At 41.4% G+C, this 22,763-nt stretch overlaps 1 protein-coding gene across 4 annotated transcripts in view; it reads left to right on the top strand.

Moving 5' to 3' along the window:
* The window catches only part of fars2 (phenylalanyl-tRNA synthetase 2, mitochondrial), a 347,392-nt gene that overhangs the window by 68,550 nt on the left and 256,079 nt on the right, over positions 1 to 22,763 (top strand). The window contains exon 3 of one of the 4 annotated variants that reach the window (XM_052016403.1): positions 1,717 to 1,791. The exons of the other annotated variants lie outside the window; for them this stretch is intronic. The gene's annotated coding sequence lies outside the window, so the exon portion shown is untranslated. The remainder of the gene's footprint in view (positions 1 to 1,716; positions 1,792 to 22,763) is intronic. 4 annotated transcript variants of the gene reach the window in all.

The following is a 22,763-nucleotide window of genomic DNA, read 5'->3' as shown; positions in this document are numbered from 1 at the left end:
TGAGTGGGAATCTCTTTCCAAGTCAGGGTAGTTGCAATATGCTGGAGGTTTTCAGGCAATGATGTTTTGTATACCTGCTATTCCAGTCTTTAAGTGGCAGGGATTAAAAATTTGGGAGTTTCTGTGGTGCGTATTCAGTTGTTGCTGGAAATATTAGATGTTTAGAGTGGAAGATTGGATGCAAATCAAATAGGTTGGTTTATTGTGAAAGATGTTGAGGATCTTGAGTGTTGCTGGAACTGCTTTGGGCAAATAGGGTAACTGATTTGAGGGTATGATCTTTCGTAAGAATTCATCACAGATGCTGCCTGGCCTACTGGATGTTTCCAGATATCTCTTCTTCTCCCCCTCCACACCCCCCACCCACCATTTCCAGTATGTGCATTGTTTTGCTTTTTGTATTCCACTGCACTGCTGACTTGGTACCTTGTGGATGATGGAAAGGCTTTTGTCAGTCAGGAGTTGAATCCCTCCCCACAGGCTGTCCAGCCTCTGACCTCCTCTTCAAGCCATGTTATTCATGTGGCTGGTTCAGTTTTAGTCATTGTATTTATTGAGGCCAAAGAGACAAAATAAGGTTATTACATTAGATGTAATTTACCCTAATTTCCAAAAGACGTCTGATGATGCACTAAATAGTAGGTGAACAAATCGGGTCACAGTATTCAGGAAACTGAGTGGTAAGCTATTCTAGCTATTCAGAGTGCTATTAGGTGGAAAGCAGGGGCCTTATAGGTTAGTGCTCACAACTTATGTTAACAATTTACACAATGGAATCAAAGCCATAATTTTATATATTACATGAGGTTGGAATAGTTTGCATTGAGGAGGATTGCATCAAATTTATTGAACTTGTAGAATGAGTAAAGAATTGACAAAATGAATTTCAATGCAGTTAACTGTGAGATACAACATTTTGGTAAGGAAATAAGAAAGTAGTGCATTTCATAGTAAATAAGATTGAAGATCAAAGCTATCTTGGAGTACAGTCCCACAAATCACTAAAAGTAGTGACAGAGGTTAATGAAGCCATAAAAAAGACAAATCAAGCTCAAGGATTTATTTCTAGAGGAATACAATTGAATAGAGAAATAATGCTGTTCTTGTGTCTGTGCACTTTACTATAGTGGTTGCAGTGTTATACAGAACATCTTCAGGTACAGAAGAGGATGTTGCATTTTAAAAGAAATAGAAATGCAAAATTATACTGTTAAGAAAGAATGAGCAGGTTGTATCTCTTCTGTCATGAGAGGAGAAAAGGATAATGTTATGATCCTATGGTTACTGTGTTTACACCTGTTATAATTTTTACAGTGGTTGAGTGCCATTTGAGCCTCGCACAGTACAGTGGGGAACCTAATTTAAATGTAACAGTTGCAGAAGTTGCTTAGGGTTGGAGAAACCTGACAACGAAGGGAGATGGAAGCTGCTAGCTCGCATAAAGGTGCTCTTTGCCGTACTCATTTTGAGAGTCAGGAAGAGCAGGGTTGCTCATGCTGGCCCTTCGAAAAAGGCTGCAGTCTCCTCCCATACCCTACCCATTTCTGTCATTGCCAGCTCCCTCCATCCTAACACTTGATCTTGTAGCTTTCCCCCACATCCTAAACCCTTGTAATTGCTGGCCTTCCTTCTTTCCAAATCCAATCAATGGCTCATTTCCTGACTGCAGAAGTGTGTTTCCGAGTTGCAACTTGTTATTATTCATTGGTTTTCTAGATGGCTAACCTGTCAATTTGGTCATCTCCCAGCCTGGGAAGAAGAAAGTTACAGGAAGGTTCTACAATTAATTTGGTAAGGCCTCTGTGTCTGGTTTGCTGTATTTTCTCCAAACTATCCCACGCTTTTCCAATTTTCTTTTAAGCAATAGGACCATGATACTTACAAGAAACAAGCCCTTTGGAAGGATTTGTCCATGCCGACTGACATGCTTACCAACACTAATCCCATTTTACTGTATTTGTCCCATATCCCTTGATTCCTTTCCTATCCATATACCTGTCAGGTATAGGAAATTGTTATCAAGTGAGTTCTTTGAGGTTTATAGAGGATATAGGTGATATCTTAAGAAAGCAGTTAGGAGGGCAAAGAGGGGACATGAAATAGCCCTGGCCAGCAGAATCAAAGAGAATTCCAAACCCTTTATAAATGTATTAGAAGCAAGAGGGTAGCTAGGGAAAGAGTAAATCTCCTCAGGAAGTCTTTGTGTGAAGCCAGGGGATATGTGTGGTGTACTTTGCATCAGGGAGAAGAATGGGGAGGTTGGAGAGTTAGGGGAGGTGTATGTTGACAGTTTGGAACATGTGTCTATCAAGAAAGAGGGAGTGTTAGAGCTATCAATGCACATTAAGGTGACAAATCCCAGAGCCTGATGAAATCTATCCCAGAGTGTTATGGGAAACAAGGGAGGAGATTGCCAGAACTCCAATCGAGATTTTTGCATCATCTGGAAGGTACTAACTATGTTCCATATTCAAGAAGGGCACTAGGGGTAAGGGGTAGAAGGCCAGTGAGCATTTTGTCAGTAGTAGGAAAACTATTGGAAAAAATTAAGGATATGATTCATGATCACTTTGGAAAAGTAGGGACTGTTTAGGGGGTCTACCACCTTGCCTCACTATTCTGATTGAGTTTTTTGAAGAGGTTACAAAGAAAATTGATGAAGGCAAGGTGGTAGACTTGGTATACATGGACCCTAGCAAGACTTTTGACAAGTTCTTGCATGGCAAGCTGGTTCACAAAGCTAGAACACATGGGATTCAAGGTGGAGACACACAAACTGGATCCAAAATTGGCATGGTGATAGGAGGCAGAGGATAGAGGTGGAGGGTTGCTTCTCTGACTGGAAGTTTGTAATCAGTGGTGTACTGCATGGATCAATGCTGGGACTTTTGTTATTCGTCATAAATGACTTGAATGGAAATGTCTGTGGTCTGATAAGTAATGTTGCTGATGGCACAAAGATTGGTGGAGTTGCAGGTAGTGAGAATGGTTGCCTAAGGATACAAAGGGACACAGATCAGCTGGGAAGGGCAGAGCAATTGCATATGGAATTTAATCCAGACAGGTGTAAAGTAATATATTTTGGGTCCATTAATACTGGCTTGACATATGCAGTAAATGGCAGGGACCTTAGAAGCATTGATTATATAGAGGGACCTTGGTGTGCAAGTTCATAGCTCCCTGAAAATGGTGACACAGATGGATAGGGTAGTGAGGAAGGCATTTAGCTTGCTTGGGACATAATGTTGCAGCTGTACAAGTCATTGGTTCAGTCACACTTGGAATATTGTGTGCATTTCTGCTCACTACCCTGTAGAAAGGATGTGGTAGTGCTAGAAATAGTGCAGAAGAGATTCACCATGATGTTGCCTGGAATGGAGGGCTTTAGTTACAAGGAGAGACCAGATAGGCTGGGATTGTTCTCACTGGAGTGCAGGAGAATGAGGGGTGATCTTATAGAGGTTTACGAAATTATGAGGGGCATAGATAGGGTAGATAGTCACAGTCTTTTTCCAAGGGTAGGGGAGTCAAAAACCAGAGGACATAGGTTTAAAGTGAGAGGGGAAATACCTAAAGGGGAACTGAGGGGCATGTTTTTCCACAGAAGGGGCTGGGTATGTGGAACAAACTGCCAGAGAAGGTGTTAGAGGGAGGTACAATCATGGCATTTAAAAAAACATTGACAGGTCAATGGACAGGAAAGGAATAAAGGGATATGGGCCAAATGCAGGAAAATGGGATTAGTGTCGATAGGCATCTTGGTCAGCATGAATGACTCAGGCCAAAGGGCTTGTTTCCATGCCGTAAGACTCTATGACTCTCTAACCTTGACACCCAGGGTTCAGGGATCTCTTGCAGGATGTTAGGGATAAATTTGTCCCGGTGAGGCAGAGAAGAAATGGCAGGGTGAAGGAACCATGATTGACGAGAGGTGGAACATCTAGTTAGGAGGAAGAAGGCAGCATACATAAGGTTTAGACAGCAAGGATCAGATAGGTCTCTTGAGGAATATAGGGTAGCAAGGAAGGAACTTAAGAAGGGGCTGAGGAGATCAAGAAAGGGACATGAAAAGGCCTTGGCGAGTAGGGTTAAGGAAAACCCCAAGGCATGTTTCACTTATATGAAGAGCAGAAGGATGATGGGAGTAAAGGTAGGACCGATTAGGGATAAAGGTAGGAAGATGTGCCTGGAAGCTGTGGAAGTGGGTGAGGTCCTCAATGAATACTACTTCAGTATTCACCAAGGAGAGGGGCCTTGATGACGCTGAGGACAGTGTTGGTAAGGTTAATGCTCTAGAGCATGTTGATGTCAAGAGAGAGGATGTGTTGGAGCTGTTAGAAAATCTTAGGACAGATAAGTCCCCGGGGCCTGACGGAATATTCCCCAGGCTGCTCCGTGAGGCGAGGGAAGAGATTGCTGAGTCTTTGGCTAGGATTTTTGAGTCCTCGTTGTCCACGGGAATGGTACCGGAGGATTGGAGGGTGGCAAATGTTGTCCCCATATTCAAAAAAAGGTAGTAGGGATAGTCCAGGGAATTATAGACCAGTGAGCCTTATGTCTATGGTGGGCAAGCTGTTGGAAAGGATTCTTAGAGATAGGATCTATGGGCATTTAGAGAATCATGGTCTGATCAGGGATAGCCAGCATGGCTTTGTGAAGGGCAGATCATGTCTCACAAGCCTGATAGTGTTCTTTGAGGAGGTGACCAGACAGATTGATGAGGGTGGTGCAGTAGATGTGGTCTACATGGATTTTGGTAAGGCATTTGACAAGGTTCCACATGGTAGGCTTCTTCAGAAGGTCAGAGGGCATGGGATCCAGGGAAGCTTGGCCATGTGGATTCAGAATTGGCTTGCCTGTAGAAAGCAGAGGGTTGTGGTGGAGGGAGTACATTCAGATTGGAGGGCTGTGACTAGTGGTGTCCCACAAGGATCGGTTCTGGGACCTCTGCTTTTTGTGATTTTTATTAATGACTTGGATGAGGGGGTAGGAGGGTGGGTTGACAAGTTTGCAGACGATACAAAGGTCAGTGGTGTTGTAGATAGTGTAGAGGATTGTCGAAGATTGCAGAGGGACATTGATAGGAAGCAGAGCTGGGCTGAGAAATGACAGATGGAGTTCAATCCGGAGAAGTGTGAGGTGGTACACTTTGGAAGGACAAACTCCAAGGCAGAGTACAAAGTTAATAGCAGGATTCTTGGTAGTGTGGAGGAGCAGAGGGATCTGGGGGTCCATATCCACGGATCCCTGAAAGTTGCCTCACAGGTGGATAGGGTAGTTAAGAAAGCTTATGGGGTGTTAGCTGTCATAAGTCGAGGGATCGAATTTGAGCCGCAAGGTAATGATGCAGCTCTATAAAACTCTGGTTAGACCACACTTAGAGTACTGTGTCCAGTTCTGGTCACCTCATTACAGGAAGGATATGGAAGCATTGGAAAGGGTGCAGAGGAGAATTACCAGGATGCTGCCTGGTTTAGAGAGTATGCATTATGAGGAGAGACTAAAGGAGCTAGAGCTTTACTCTTTGGAGAGAAGAAGGATGAGAGGAGACATGATAGAGGTGTACAAAATATTGAGAGGAATAGATAGGGCACCAATGCTCAATATGAGGGCATGGCTTTAAAGTAATGGGTGGGAAGATCAAGGGAGATATCAGAGGAAGGTTTTTTTTACCCAGAGAGTGGTTGGGGTGTGGAATGCGCTGCCTAGGGCAGTGGTGGAGGCAGGTACATTTGTCAAATTCAAGAGATTACTAGATAAGCATATGAAGGAATTTAAAATAGAGGGATATGTGGGAGGAAGGGGTTAGATAGTCTAAGGTGAGGTTTAAAGGTCGGCACAACATTGTGGGCTGAAGGGCCTGTCTTGTGCTGCACTGTTCTATGTATCTTCTATGATAACTCTATAGATGTTCTGTGCCACTTTGACAGTTTCCAATTTCTTGCTACCAGCTGGTTCTTTTTCACCGTGCTCCTGGTTCTCGCTTTCCACCCCACCAGCCTCTATGTTCAATGGATCATTTGCAATTTCTGCTGGCTCCAACAAGATTCCACCACCAAATACATATTTATATTCCGTCATCCTTCAGCATCTCAAACAATCATACCCTTTGCATCTCCCTGGTCCGCTCTTCCATTGCCACTAACCATTTTCGGTCAAGTGGCAGGAATGGTTACTTACATATTCCCTCTGTTTTGCTGATGGAAGTTGTGGGCCATATGGAACTTTAATGCAGGGAAAGAGCCTACTGCTCTATTTGGAAATACTTTCTGTGTTTCCCTGAAGGAAGAAGGACACATAAAAGAGTGGTTGATTTCTGTCAGAATGATATCAAGGCTAGTTTTGTACCAACTATGCCTGTATTTCTGCCCATTTGAATTTTATGAAAGTTTAGATAGGCTGGGTGTCAGGGTACTGACATGCCAGACTGTATAAAATAAACTTAAAAGTTGGGTGTTTGTTATATACTGATACAGCAAGATTTTGAAATTATTTTGTTAAAAACAGTTAGAATTTCACCATTGTAAAAATCCAGCCAACCAGAAATCATGCTCATAAGTTAAATTAAAAGTTGAACAACTATCAACTAAAGTGTATTGATCTATAGAAACAGTAAATTGCTCTGGGGGAACTGTGCTTGAACTTGTGTGCAGTCACCTGAATTTTACAGCTTCTATTGTCCTTTGTGTGCTTTGATTACATACCAGTTTCCAGCTTGATCATGCAAATATGGCTTCAGCTTCAGAGCTCCTCTGCTAAATAGTTACTTGTCTTTGGAATAGTCCAAGCTTAGCAAATTGGAAATGCTGAAAGCAACTACTTTCAGAGAAGAATATTGGTTTTGGTTTATTATTGTCACTTGTACCAAGGTACAGTGAAAAGCTTGTCTTGCATACTGATCATACAGGTCAATTCATTACACGGTGCAGTTACATTGAGTAGTACAGAGTGCATTGATGTCTGGTTGACATATTCCTTCATTGCCACTTCCAAGCCTGCAATTTTCTAAGTACTTGAATTAAATGAACAGAGAAGCACAGCTGGCAAGCAGTGAAATGGAAGGCCTCACTTTGCTCCCTTAAGTAATATTGAATATCTGGTTGGTGATGGGAGTTGGCGTAAGAGTGCAGCAGAGGAAAGTATATCATTTACTATTTTGAAAATGCATTTGTGTGGACTTTTGTGAGTCAATGCAGATTTTGAGAAAAAGAAAAGAACTACAAATGCAGGTGTTGTGAGATTAAAAACAAAAAAAATACTTAAATTGGTTTGTCACCAATGCAGTTGAGAAGACATAAAGTTCGCAAGGTAATATTTGATGTTGATAAGGCAAATGTTCCAGTGTCCAGACACATGCCTCGCCAAATTTCACATAACTATGGTCATTTTTCGAAAGCCCTCCATTGGCTGTCAGTCGCTTTGTCGCCTGAGGTTATGAAATGCACCGTATAAAATCCATCCTTTTAAGAGTTTTAATTAGATGAGAATATAGGCATGTGAAACATTTCCTGTACTACTTCAATTTTGAAGTACAGATGATATTGTTTAAATATGCTACAATAAAGCTCAGTTCATGATGAGTTCAGACAAACCCATTCTACATTTGCTGCAGGTTTATGTAGCAGAATAGAAATTAAACATAATTTTATTAGTTCATCTCAGTCCAGAAATTTGAGCTGGGAGCAAGGAGAAGTTGGCATTAAATAACATTATCAACCTATATCAATACCTTATGTTCTTAAACAGGTGGGAAATGCACAAAAGTGGCTGAAAAAGGATGCAGAGAGGTTAAATGGGTGGATGAAAACATGACCATGTTACCTTCTTTGGAAGGGAAATTGAAGAGCAGTTTTTTTAAAAACAAAAATGCTGGAAGAACCTTATCAGATGGGTGAACCCCAATGAGCGATCTTTGACCTTGAAAGGTTAATTGTTTCTCTTTCCATAGGTGCTGCCTGAGCTGCTGAATTTTTTTTCCAGATTTTCTGTTCTCATTTCAGATTTCCAGCATCTGCAGTTATTATGATTGTCAAGCCATTAAAAGATTTTGGTATTTCAAGAAAACTGGGTGTTCTCTTAAAGTGAACATGCAGACACTGAGGAAAGTAAATAGTAACTTAGTGCTGTGCTTGACTTTTAATATAAAGGCTAAGCTCCTGGACGGTTGATCAGCACTGATACCTGGTTCTGTGTATGCTTTGAAGATGTAAACTACCTAAAACAGGCACCTCGAAGCACAAGAAAGGTACCACTAATCCTGTCTTTGCAAAATTCTCTGGTGGGATGAGTGAACCAAGGACAACTTCCTTTTCCAGATCAACATCCAGTGTTGAGGTTCTAATTATGTTGAGACAACACTAATAGGCAGGCCATATCGTCTTCATGCCTGATACCAGAATCCCAAAGCAGTCAGTCTGCTCTCTGCTCCCTTGCTGCAAGGTTTTTAGGAGAACAGAAACAATTCAAGGATGTTCTCAAGTCCCCCTTGGAAAAAATGTTACTTCATTGTTGACTTTTGGGAATCTCTGGTCCGTGACTTTTGGGAATCTCTGGTCTGTGACTGCTCGAAGTGGAGAAGAAACATCCAGGGAGGAACTGTGCTCCTTGAATCTCATTGAGAACAGGGAGGCCAAGCAAATATCGTAGAAGAAGCACAGAACTTCCCAAACAACCATCCACCAGCAATCCTCTTCCCCTAGCATTTCCCACCCCACTTGTGACAAAGTCTGTAGATCCTATGTAAGCTTACCAGCCACCTCAGAATCCAGAAAAATGCAGTGAAATCAAGTCATTCTTGACCCCAAGGGACTACTCGAGAGGAGAAGAAATAATCAGGCAAGGACAGCAAGTACTGGGGAAAGCAAATGGTAATTTGGGCTTTATAGCAACAGGATTGGAGTATAAGTCCGAAGATAATAACTTGACATTGTGTGTGGTCTTGGAGACCTGCAGTACTGTATGTTGCTTTGGACTTCTCACTTAAGGAAGGAGATGATTGCCTTTCAGAGACTGCAACAGAGGCTTACAAGACTGATTCCAAGAACAGGAGATGGTGCAGGAACATTGACCTATGAGGACAGATTTGAATATATTTTCTAAAATTAGAAACATATACATTTTTAAGGGGAATAAAAACAGAAATGCTGTACAAGCTCAGCTGATCAGGCAACATCTGTGAAGAGAGAAACAGAATTAACATTTCAGATCGATGACCTTTTTGACAAAAGGTATATTTCTAGCTTTTTTTCCACTTTTGTATCATATGTTTAGCAGATGCAGTTTGTTTGGCATTCTTACGATACTTCGTGTGGTGGATGCTGAAAGAATATTTGGGAAGTTGAGACCTTGGGGCTGCAACTCCAAGCAAGGCAACACCCATTGAAGAAATTTAATCTCTGAGGGAGTTGTGAATCTTTGGAATTATGTACTACAGAGGGCTGTGGAGTATATTGAAGATTAAACTCAATAGATTGTTGGATATTAAAGGATTTGGGGATACTGCAGAAAATTGGCATTGATGTGGAAAATCATCCATGAGTTTGTTGATCAGTGAAGTAGCTTCAATGGATTGGTGGGTTACTTCTGCTTCTATTACTTACAACAGTATAGTGAAGCCAGTGCATCCAGGACCTCGGTGAATGATGAGACCAACAATGTTGCCTTAACTAGTGAGATTTAAGGATCAGGGAAAGAAATGGAGTGACAACATATGGTGAATTGTAATCAAAACAGATAAACAAGAAAAGAAAAAGAATGGTTTAGAATTTCTAAAAAGAAATTATTAGAAGCAAATGTATTACATGGAGGACTTTGAATCCAACCTTTATTGGGCAGGGGCCTTGTGTTAATTTAAAAATACTGCAACCTTATTATAATTAGCATTTTCTGGGAAAATAACAAATTAAATGTGGACATTATTACTAGTGAGTTTAAAAAACACAATAATTGTGTTAAGAGGTTGGCATCGCCTGTTGTAACTCAGGGTCTCTCCTAGTGCTGCTGGCAGCATTGACAGCTGGTATTTCTACCAATTACAGTTTTATTTCAGACTTTCAGGGTCTGTGGTATTTTTCTTTTGAATTGTTGAATGCTTTATATTAAAAACTGACTGGTGACTATTAAGATTTTTTTTAAAAGTTGTTATAACAATTTAACATACTCAGGTATACACAAAAACAAATAAATATATTTAAACTAACTGCATGAATTGAATCAAATAAAAGGTCTTACCATTATCTCAGTAGCCTATCCTTTTTGATTTCAGTGGGAGCAGTGTACTTGCACCAGGTTTAACCTTGCTCAATGACTAGATTTCTCAACCTTAAGGTGGAAAGTCTGCTGAAATTCACACTACTCCATTTTAATCCATGCCAGCAACGTAAGCAGTACAGTGGAAGATGCTGTCACTATCTTAATCCTGCTCAGCACTGGATTTCAGGATATCCATAGAGAAATGGGAAAAAGTCTGATTTAAGTGCGACACCTACACAGAAAATCTACCAATTTTTTTTATTGTTTTAGTCACTTCTTAGATTTTTTTATTTGAATTTTTGCAAATTCAACAACAATCACAATCTAAATTCAATCTAATTTGTACATTTGCCAACTATTAAGCCTGAGGGCAGACTATACTCAGAATTTGCTCTGGGAAATTGGGGCTCTAAGAGCAGGTAATCAGTAGATTCGCGCATCTTGCTGGTGAGTGGAAGATTCCCACTCCAAATGTCCTTAACACGTTAAGTAGATGTACCACTGCGTGGGTTTGAAGTGATATGGAACGTTACAACTGCATAGTGAAAGTTAGAAACTTAGATCTTCTGTTTCCTACTTAGGAAAATGAGTTAGCTGTAAGGAGAGGTTGGACAAACGTGGATTGTTTTCTCTGGAATGTTGGAGACTGAGGGGGCGACCTGATTGAAGTTTACAAAATTATGAGAGGCATAGATAGGGTAGATAGTCAGAGTGTTTTTCCCAGGGTGGAAATGTCAAATACTAGAGGGCATAGTTTTAAGGTGATTTAAAGGAGATGGTTTAAAGGAGATTTACAAGGCAAGTTTTTTTACGTAGAGAATGGTATGTGCCTGGTATGCGAAGAGAAGTGGTGGAAGTAGATACAATAGTAATGTTTCAGAGGCATTTGGACAGGCACATAAACAGGCAGGGAATGGAGGGATACGGACCACGTGCAGGCAGATGGGATTAGTTAAAATTGGCATCATGATCGGCACGGATATAATGGGCTGAAGGGCCTGTCCATGTGCTGTGCTGTTCTATGTTCGAAGGCTAGACACATTTCTTTAGAGAAAACTGGAAATAGTCCTAGGTACCTTTGTATTCCTCTGAATGAACAGACACAAAATAGTATCATTAACTAGCTTGAAATTGAATGCTTACTCTCTTGACTGCTATCTATAAGTTTCCCAGAGGTGATATCTTAAAGTGAAAATATATCAAGAACTAGAGACATCTAAATGGAGTTGTGTTTGCTTTTTCCAGCACAATGTTTTCTAGCACAAAATTTTGAATTTTTTTTTCCCTAATTCTAGTTGTGTTCCAAGGCACAGAGTTGAGAGATAATGGGACTTTCAAAATAAGTTGTCTAGTGCTTATAGAATTCTTACACAATAACCTGGTGTCCTATTTGCAGTTGTGGACACCTGTGGGTTTTTGTTTAAATTAAGTTGTTGGAGAGCACTCTAGTCTGAATATTTACTTTGATAGTGCACAGATACTTCAGCATGGAAGCTCTTTGTGGTGTAAGCAATGAAAGAAAATGCAAAAGAATTATATGAAAACTATTTCAATAATGTGTTAAACATTGGAGTTATTGATGTCCTTTTTCTCCAGTTGTGTTTGGAGTCGCTCTCTATTTCCCCTTTGGTTTCTAGTTTTCACAGTGGTTTTCATTCACAATTTCCCTTTTTTAAAGATACTGAACATTTCTTTTGTTGTGAGTATTTCAATCTCTTTTAACCACCTTTCCATGTGTGATTTTGATTTTACAGAAGCTTTTCAGCCATGTTGCTGTTCTCTTCACTGCATGGTGATCAGATCACAACCTCATAAGATAATAATAGGAAAGGATATGACCATGTTCATAAGCAGCACAAGTCAACAAATAATGTAAGAGGTTTTAAACTAAAAGGAAAGTCTTATGTCTTGGAATTGGAGGCAGCCTTGTGATGTGGTCAATAATTGGTTTGGATAGAGGTTGCTTCTGGTGTAAGTAGATAGAAGGAGAATTGAGGTATGTGAAAGAGAAAAGGTTACAGGGAAATAAATGAAGGAATAGGACTGATGAAAATCCTCTGAGAGTCAGCATATTCTTAATGGGCCAAATAGCCTCTTTATCTGCTGAAAAATATGAATTCAGTCAATAATATAGTAGAGATAGGGAACATATGAATAGAGAATCATAAGGAGTAGCAGTACGGTACTAGATCCCCCAAACTTGCCATTTGACAAGATCATGGGTAATTGCTACTGTTACTCCACTCTCTTGATTGATTTGCCATCTAGATCATAGAACATAGAACACCACAGCACAGAACAGGCCCTTCAGCCCACAATGTTGTGCCGACATTTTATCCTGCTCTAAGATCTATCTAACCCTTCCCTCCTACATAGCCCCCTATTTTTCTATCATTCATGTGTCTATCTAAGAGCCTCTTAAATGTCCCTAATGTATCTGCCCCCACAACCTCTTACCCCTGACATCCCCCTTATACCTTCCTCCAATCACCTTAAAATTATGTCCCCTCGTGTTAGCCATTTTTTCCCCGGGAAAATGTTTCTCACTGTCCACTCAAGATATGCCTCTTATCATCTTGTACACCTCTATCAAGTCACCTCTCATCCTCCTCCTCTCCAAAGAGAAAAGCCCTAGCTCGCTCAACCTATCCTCATAAGACATGCTCTCCAATCCAGGCAACATCCTGTAAATCTCCTCTGCACCCTCTCTAAAGCTTCCACATCTTTTCTATAATGAGGCGACCAGAACTGAATACAATACTCCAAGTGTGGTCTGACCAGAGTTCTATAGAGCTGCAACATCACCTCGCGGCTCTTGAACTCAATACCCTGACTAATGAAGGCCAACACTCCATATGCCTTCTTAACAACCTTATTGACCTGTGTGGCAACCTTGAGGGATCTATGGATGTGAACCCCAAGATCCCTCTGCTCCTCCACACTGCTAAGAGTCCTGCCATTAACCTTGTATTCTGCCTTCGAATTCGATTTCCCAGTGTACCACTTCACACTTATCCAGGTTGAACTCCATCTGCCACTTCTCAGCCCAGCTCTGCATTCTATCAATGTCCTGTTGAAATCTACAGCAACCTTCTACACTATCCACAACACCACCAACCTTTGTATCGTCAGCAAACTTACTAATCCACCCTTCCACATCCTCATCCAAGTCACTTATAAAAATCCCAAAGGGTAGGGGTCCTAGAACGGATCCCTGCAGAACACCACTGGTCACCGACCTCCAGGCAGAACACGCTCCATCTACCACCACCCTCTGTCTTCTATGGGCAAGCCAGTTCTGAATCCACATAGCCAAGTTCCCTAGATCCCGTGCCTCCTGACTTTCTAAATAAGCCTTCCATGAGAAACCTTATCAAACGCCTTACTAAAATCCATGTACACCACATCCACTGCTCTATCTTCATCAATGTGCTTTGTCACATCTGCAAAGAAATCAATCAGGCTCATGAGGCATGACCTGCCCCTCACAAAGCCATGCTGACTGTCCCTAATCAGCCTATGCTTCTCTAAATGCCCATAAATCCTGTCTCTAAGAATCTTCTCTGGTAATTTGCCCACACTGAAGTACACTGTTAGGGCGGCACGGTAGCGTAGCGGTTAGTGCAACGCTATTACAGCACCAATGATCGGGGTTCGATTCCTGTCGCTGTCTGTACGGAGTTTGTACGTTCTCCTGTGTCTGCGTGGGTTACCTCTGGGTGCTCCGGTTTCCTCCCACATTGCAAAGACATACGGGTAGGTTAATTTGGGTTTAAAATGGGTGGTGTGGACTCGTTGGGCCGGAAGGGCCTGTCACCACGCTGTAAGTAAAATTTTTAAAAAAGCCTCACTGGTCTGTAATTTCCAGGGTTATCCCTTCTTCCTTTCTTAAACAAAGGAACAACATTTGCCACCCTTCAATCATCCGGCACTACTCCTGTGGTCAGTGAGGCCGCAAAGATCGTCACCAAAGGTGCAGGAATCTCCTCCCTCGCTTTCCGTAATAACCTTGGATATATCCCGTCTGGTCCCGGTGACTTATCCTAATGTTTTTCAATAATTCCAGCACATCCTCTTTCCTCACATTGACATGCCCTACCATATCAATCTGTTGTATGCCATCCTCACAAATGTCAAGGTCTCTCTCTGGTGAATACTGAAGCAAAGTATTCATTAAGGACTCCCCCTACCTCTTTCGACTCCAGGCACATGTCTCCTCTTTTATCCCTGATCAGTCCTACCCTCACTCTAGTTATCCTCTTATTCTTCACATACGTGTAGAACACCTTGGGGTTTTCCTTGATCCTACTCGCCAAGAACTTCTCATGCCCCCTTCTAGCTCTCCTAAGTCCATTCTTAAGCTCCCTCCTGGATATGTTTTAACTATCCAGAGCCCTGTCTGATCCATGCTTTCTAAACCTTAGGTAAACTTCTTTCTTTCTCTTAACAAAATATTCTACATCTCATGTCAACCACGGTTCCTTTGCTCTACCATCCTTACCCTGCCTCAATGGGACAAATTTATCCAGAACCCCATGCAAGTATTCCTTAAACAACCTCCACATTTCTGCTGTGCTCATATCACAGTATCACATAATCTTGACCTACTAATTTTCTTTTATGCAAAGTCACATACTTACACCCTCAAACATTCTCTCATTCACGCTGTCACACATATTTCTCGTACACACATTTTCTATTGGCACTAGACAACTTTCTCATATGCACACACACATGCACACATGTGCACACACATTATTATATTTAGCCTTGCCCAAGGAGAGGAAAGGATAAGGAAAATTCTTTTTCTGTTTTCTACACAATGGTTCTTGCAAGGATGCCGAATAAGTACATGAGGCTAAACTGGAAAACAACCAAATATCCGTATAGCACTGAGTCTTCTGGTTCGTATGAGAAGATGCATCACATGAGATGTGGCTGCTAGGTGGAGTGGGGAAAAGTGACATAAGTTTTTAAAAATATCGAAGTGTATTGCTAAATAGTGCACAATCTTACAATGGCAGTTTCATACCTGAATCCATACCTGTCGTCATACCTGTCCTCCTCCAAATTTCACTAAAAACAGATGTTTCTGGTTTGTGATGAAGAGCAAAGATGCTGGGGATTTTTTTTTAGCAATAATCTGTATCCCTTGAGGCTTATTTTACTAATGCTCTGACAACCTGTTTGAGATGGACTATAATTCACCATGACCAATTGATTCACTGAGAAAGCCCTGCACTGTGATGCCAGACATATAACTATTGATAAAAGAAAACTGTTAAAATGTGCACTGTTTGCTTAAGTGACTTTTGTTTTCTTCTCTTGGCTTGTCAGGTTGGTTGTCGGGTTGCTGTTTGTAATTTGAGCAGTATTCATAACAAACCCCAGCATGTTCTCACTACTACAGATAAATTGAAATCAGAGTCTCTGTAATCTGTCATGAATTCATTATCATTGTATTGTAGTGCTCATGCCAGCCCTTGAGGCCACCCAGTTATATGTCAATTATTTGATCTATTCCTGCAAACTATAAATTACTATCATTTGTTGAGTCTCATAAACTTGAGGGATTGATGTGAAGTCTGAGTATTGTAACTTATTGATTGGAATTATGTTTTGAGGGTAATTAGGCACCGGCTCAAGAAGTAACATCTATCATCAATGATCCCCATCATCTAGGCCATGCCATCTTTTCGCAACTACAATCGGGCAGCAGGTAAAGAAGCCTGAAGTCCCACACCACCAAGTTCAGCTACTTCCCTTCAACTATTTGGTTCTTGAACCAATGGAAAAACCCTTGTTACTACAGTTTAGCAACGCTCTGACCACTTTGATCACTTTGCACTAAACTGGACTTTTTTTTGTTCTAATTGTGTTCTTTCTTGTAAAAATTGTGTAATGTATGTTTACTTTATGTTTTTCTTATGAGTACTGCTTATATGATGCTATGTGCCTGTGATGCTGCTGCAAGTAAGTTTTTCATTGCGCCTGTGCATACATGTACTTGTACATGTGGCAGTAAATTCAACTTTGACTTTGACTTTACAGGTATCAAACTCTGATGGACAGAAGCTAAACATGATGTTTTATAGTTAATAATCCTACACTGAACCAAAAACTGAACATCATTAGTGATCCTAACTGAAAAATTTATGGCTGATTATCATATAGCCCACCAACCTTCAACCACCCATTCATATTAATCCTCTGTTAATCCCATGTTTTATTCTCATCAATTTCCCCCAGTTTCACCACTCACCAATGCACTAGTGGCAATTTACAGTGGCCAATTAACCTACTAACCCACATATCTTTGAGATGTGGAAGGAAATCAGAGCATCCCAGTGTTCAGAGAGAGAACATCCAAACTCCACACAGACAGGATCCAAGGTCAGGATTGAATCTGGGTCTCTGGTGTTGTGAGGCAGTGGCTGTATTAGCTGTGCCACTGTGCCATCAAAACAGACCCTTTGGTCCATTAAGTCCATCAAGTATCTACCCTCACTAATCCCAGCATTTGGTCTGTTGCCCTTTATACCTTGGGGATTTAAGTACTCATCTGTATTCTTCATAAACATTGGGAGAGTAGTTGCCTCCGCCACTCACTGAGGCAGGCATTCCTGATTTTAACCATGTTCTAGGTGAAAAAGTTCTTCCTCAGATCAACTTTAAATCACTTGCCCCTCATCCAATACCTGTGCCCTCTAGTTTGAGATAGCTCTGCTGTGGATAAAGGTTTCTTGCGATCTACCCTAACTATGCTTCTCATTAATTGTGCTCCCCTGCAAGATCCTCCCTCAGCTTCCCCTATTACAAGGAAAACAAACCTAATCTCTCCAGTCTCTGCTTGTGGCAACATCCTGGTGAATCTCCTTTGCATTCCCTTCAGTGCAATCACATCCTTCCTATTGTGTGGTGGTCAGAAATGTACATAGTACATTAGCTGTGGCCTAACCAATGTTTAATAAAGTTGTACCATAATCTCCCATATTCCAAGCCCTTGTTCACCACCTCATCTCTGTGCTGCCACCTTTGAAGAGTTTCAGACTTGTACAAGATCTTTCTGTTCCCTCAGTACTCTTCAGGGCACTTCCATTCATTGTGTACATCCTAACCTTATTAGTCCTCCCAAAGTACATCATCTCATACTTTCAGGAATTAAATTTCCTCTGCTGTTTTCTGCCCATTTTACCAACTGATCAATATTATCCTATGACAATCCTCCTCATGATTAACAACCTCAATTTTTGTGTGTCGTTTGTCAAGTTACTAATCATATCCCCTACCTTCATATCCAGATTGTTAATGTATATAACAGAGTAAGGGTCCTGGCACTGATCCCTGAGATACACTACTGATTACAGTCTTTCAGTCACAAAAACAGCCCTCATCCATCAACTTCTACCTCCTCTTACCCAGACAGTCTTGGACCAAATTTGCAAACTTTCCCTGGATCCCATGACTCTCATCTTTTCGGACTCTTGTCTCCAATGTGGGACCTTGTCAAAGGCCTTACTGAAGTCCACATAGACAATATCAACCATGCTACCCTCATCAATACATTTTGTTATCTCTTACAAAAATTTGATCAAATTGATCAAACAGGATCTCTCCCTAAGAAAAGCATGTGGCTATATTTGATTAATCCATGTCCTTCCAAATGTAGATTATTCCTGTCCCTCAGAATTTCTGCTAATAACTGCCCTACCACTGATGTAAGACTCAATGACCTGTAGTTACCTGGCTTATCCCTGCTGCCCTTCAAAAGTTACCACATTTGCTGTCCTTCATTCATCTGGTACCTCATCTGTGGCTTGCAAAGATTTAAAAATTTCTGTCGGGGACCCAGCATATCTCCTTCCTTGTATCTCATAGCAGCCTGGGGTATGTTGCCTCAGATCCTAAGCACCCTAAGACATCTAATACCTTTTTGGTGTTAACAGTATGTATAATTTCCCTGGGCTCCCTCACTAAATTCTCTAACTACAATGTCCTTCCCCTTAATAAATACATCTTAGAAGTATTTGTTTTGAGGAAGTAAAGGGTTAAGGAATTGTGACCGTACATATAACTAATGAAAAAATACCACGCATGCAAGCCCCTGACTCAAGACCAGGTGGTTGTCCTAAACAATGAGTGTGAGGTTTGTCTTAAAACAGTGAGTGTGAGGTTGGTCTTAAAACAATGAGTGTGAGGTTGGTCTTAAAACAATGAGTGTGATGGTTGTCTTAAACAATGAGTGTGGTGTAGCGACATTGTTTAAGTGTGTGATAAGGACTGTATAAATTAGTGCCTGCCCCTCTGTATTGTGGAGACCTCTGATAAAGACTCTGCGTGAGAGTCAGAGGAGAATTCTCCCTGGCAGCATACTGCTAATAAATGCGTTTTAACAGAATTAATCCGTGGTGCTGTGTGATTTTGCAGCAGGCAGGAGTGGGAACTTAAAATTGGGATAACAGTTTAAGACCTCACCCCTGTCCTCTGTGGATTGCCTCTTTGGTCCCACAGACTGCCCCTTACAGCCTTATTGCAACTCATTGGCCCTGAACTTTCATTATTTAATTTTTCATGTAGACACATGCAAGTAGTTGCACACAGTAAACTTTTGTCAGACACCGTTTTCTGATACTGAAACCAGCCTTCCCCCAAATCAGAACCTTAATTTCTAGCCCATTCTTAACTACCTTGAAACTTAGTTATGGTTACTGTCTTCAATGACACCTCAACCACCTACCTGGCTGTATTCCCTCAGATTAGATCCAATACTGCCCCTCCGCTGGTAGTTCTATCTATGTATTGGCCTACAAGGATGTTCAGGATGCACTTTCATAATTTTACTCCCTCCAGACCTTTTGCACTAAAGCAAAACCAGTTGACACCAGGGAAACTGAAATTCTCTACATCTATCTTCTATCCCCTAAGCCTTTTTCTCTTGCATCTAACAGTTAACAACAACGCATCACTTCCTGATGAGTTTAACACATTGTATGCACGTTTTGAATAGAAGGGGAGTGGATTGTCACCACCCACCCTCACAGCCTCCAATGCAACTGAACTTGTGGTCACAAATGAGGATGTAAGATCTGTCTTCTGGAGAGTGAACCCGAGGAAAGCATCTTGCCTGGATGGTGTCCCTGGCCTTGTGCTCAGATCTTGTGCTGATTAGCTGGCGGGGGTATTTACAGACATATTTAACCTCTCCCTGCTTCAATCTGAGGTTCCCACCTGTTTTAAGAAGACCACTCTCATCCTGGTACCGAAGAAAAACAAGGTAACATAACTTAATGAATACCGACCAGTGGCTCTGACATCCACCATCATGAAGTGCTTCGAGAGGCTGGTCATGGCACGCATCAACTCCAGCCTCCCATCCAACCTTGACCCACTGCAATTTGTCTACTGCTGAAACAGGTCTACAGTGGATGCCATCTCCCTGGCCCTACACTCCTCTCTGGAGCATCGGGACAGTAAAGGCACCTATGTTAGATAATAGTTTATTGACTACAGCTCCACCTTCAATACTATAATTCCAAGCAAACTCATCACCAAACTCAGAGACCTGGGACTCAACACCTCCCTCTGCAACTGGATCCTTGACTTTCTGACCAACAGACTGCAATCAGTGAGGATAGGCAGCAGCACCTCCAGCATGATTATTCTCAACACTGGTGCCCCACAAGGCTGCATCCTTAGCCTTCTACTGTACTCCCTATATACTCATGACTGCGTGGCCAGATTCGGCTCTAACTCCATCTACAAGTTTGCAGATGATACCACTGTAGTATGCTGTATCTCAAATAATGATGAACTGGAGTACAGGAAGGAGACAGAGAGCTTAGTGACATGGTGTCATGACAACAACCTTTCCCTCAATGTCAGCAAAACGAAAGAGCTGGTCATTGACTTCAGGAAAGGGGGTGGCGTACATGCACCTGTCTACATCAACGGTGCTGAGGTCAAGAGGGTTGAGAGTGGGAGTGAACATCACTAATAGCCTGTCCTGGTTTAACCACGTAGATGCCATGACCAAGAAAGCTCACCAGTGCCTCTACTTCCTCAGGAGGCTAAAGAAATTTGGATTGTCCCCTTTGACACTCACCAACTTTTATCAATGCACGATAGAAAGCATCCAATCTGGATGCATCGTGGCTTGGTATGGCAACTGCTCTGCCCAGGACCGCAATGAACTGCAGAGAGTTGTGGACACAGCCCAATGCATCACAGAAACCAGCCTCCCCTCCATGGACTCTGTCTATACCTCTTGTTGCCTTGGTGAAGCAGCCAGCATAATCAAAGACCCCACTCACCCAGGTCATTCTCTCTTCTCTCTTCTCCTCTCCCATCAGGCAGAAGATACAGGAGCCTGAGAGCACATACCACCAGGCTCAGGGACAGCTTCTATCCCACTGTGATAAGACTATTGAACAGTTTCCTTATACGATGAGATGGACTCTTGACTTCACAATCTACCTTGTTTGACCTTGCACCTTATTGTCTACCTGCAATGCACTTCCCTGTAGCTGTGACACTTAGGTCTGTATTCTGTTATTGTTTTTACCCTCTACTACCTCAGTGCACTCTGTGCTACCTCAGTGTACTGTGTAATGAATTGATCTGTACGAACAGTATGCAAGACAAGTTTTTCATTGTACCTCAGTTCAAGTGACAATAATAAACCAATACCAATGTCCTTTGAACAGCCCCCTTGTATGATCAGATGGATTCTTGACCTCACAATCTACCTCATCATGGCTTTGCACCTTATTGTCTGCCTGCACTGCACTTTCTCTGTAACTGTAACACTATCGTCTGTATTCTGTTATTGTTTTACGTAATACTACCTCAATGTACTGATGTGATTTGATGAAATGTATTGATTTGATGAAATGATCTGTATGGATGGCATGCAAAACAAAGTTTTTCACTGTACCTTTGTACATGTGACAATATACCAATCTTACCAATCTTTCTGTGATTTGTCTACACATCTGCTCTATCTCCTAATGACTGTTAGCAGGCCTACTTTATACCCTCAGCTAAATGATTGTCCCCTTTTTGTTTCTTAGCTCTACTCATTTGGCCTTCGAAGATATCCTCCCTCATTATTGCAGAAATGGTCTCTAATCAATACAGCTACATCACCTCGTCTTTTGCATCTCTCCCCATACCACCCACCTTCATGCCAGAAGGTTCTCTCCCCTGAAATGTTGAATTACCAATCCTGACATTCTTTCAACAATGTCTCTGAGCTAGTAACAATATGGTATATTCCCATGTGCTGATCAATGTTCTAAGTTCATCTGCTTTGCTAGTCAGACTCCTTGCATTAAAAAAGCCATACATTGTCACATGTGCGTTATCATGGCCATGTCTGCTCTGTTGAATAGTTTCCCTTCTAAATGTGACTGCCCCCACCCCCTGCCATATTAGTCTAAACCTTTCCTTATAGTCCTAGCAAGCTTCCCTATAACGGCATTGAGCCATTTCCAGTTTAAGTGTAACCCACCTAGCTTGCATAGGTCATACTTTCCCCAACAACAGAAATCAAAAACCCTCCCACCTACACCAACCTTTTAGTCACAAATTCATCTGACATGAGTGGGTGCATTTACTATCAGAAATCTGTGTCATTTCTTTCCAAATGTCTTTCTTTTTTTAAGCAGCTACAGACTTTTGGTGGGAGTTGACAAATATGAGCAACCTTTCTGTGGCTTTCCCAAGTTGTCACTTTTAGCCAAATAAATGGGTTTTAACAGAGTATTCAGTTGTTCACCTTTGGAAGGCTTCATACCCCAATTCCAACTTCGTTTTCATCTGAAGTTGGCAGATCATTTTGTTGGTGTTAATGAGGTTGAAGTGCAGAAGGGGAAGGCACTGAATAGTAACACCAGATGGCTGTTGATACTACTTGATTTTTTTTCCTCATGCCTGGCTCAGTGGTACAGTGGCCATTTGGAACACTTCACTTGTTGACCCAGTCAAGATCAACAAACTCAGCACAGAAGGAACGGTAATGAGAAAAGACCATCCAACTTATCAAGCTTGATATTCCAGAAACTGAGCAGAATTTGCTTCATGATGAGCCATTCAGTCTACTGAGAAAATACCAATAATTTATAGGCTCAGTGATTTTAACCATCTGAATTCTTCAAAAATCTGTTTAACTTAATCCATGTATGTGTGTATGTCACAGGTAGTGACTTAAGATAAATTATATAAACAGGATAAGGGCACTTCCAATCTTTTCTGTGTTCAGCGAGATTCTGGCTGATTTGTGACCCAATGAGGACCTTTTCCAATATCCATTACTCCCTTTGGTCATCCATTTTCCACTGAAAATTAACATTAAAGCTAGATGAAATATAATTTGTGGTAGAGATTCCAAATTCTACCACCCTCTGTTTGCAGAAGTGTTCTCTTATTTAACTTGAAAGTCTGGCTCTGATTTTTCATACTTCTCCCTGGTGTTTGATACCCAAACTAGTGGAATTAGATTCTTTCGGTCTCCC

Source organism: Pristis pectinata, chromosome 5, assembly GCF_009764475.1.
Source record: "Pristis pectinata isolate sPriPec2 chromosome 5, sPriPec2.1.pri, whole genome shotgun sequence".
Classification (NCBI taxonomy): Eukaryota; Metazoa; Chordata; class Chondrichthyes; order Rhinopristiformes; family Pristidae; genus Pristis; species Pristis pectinata.
This window is presented reverse-complemented; position numbering and strand designations above follow the sequence as displayed.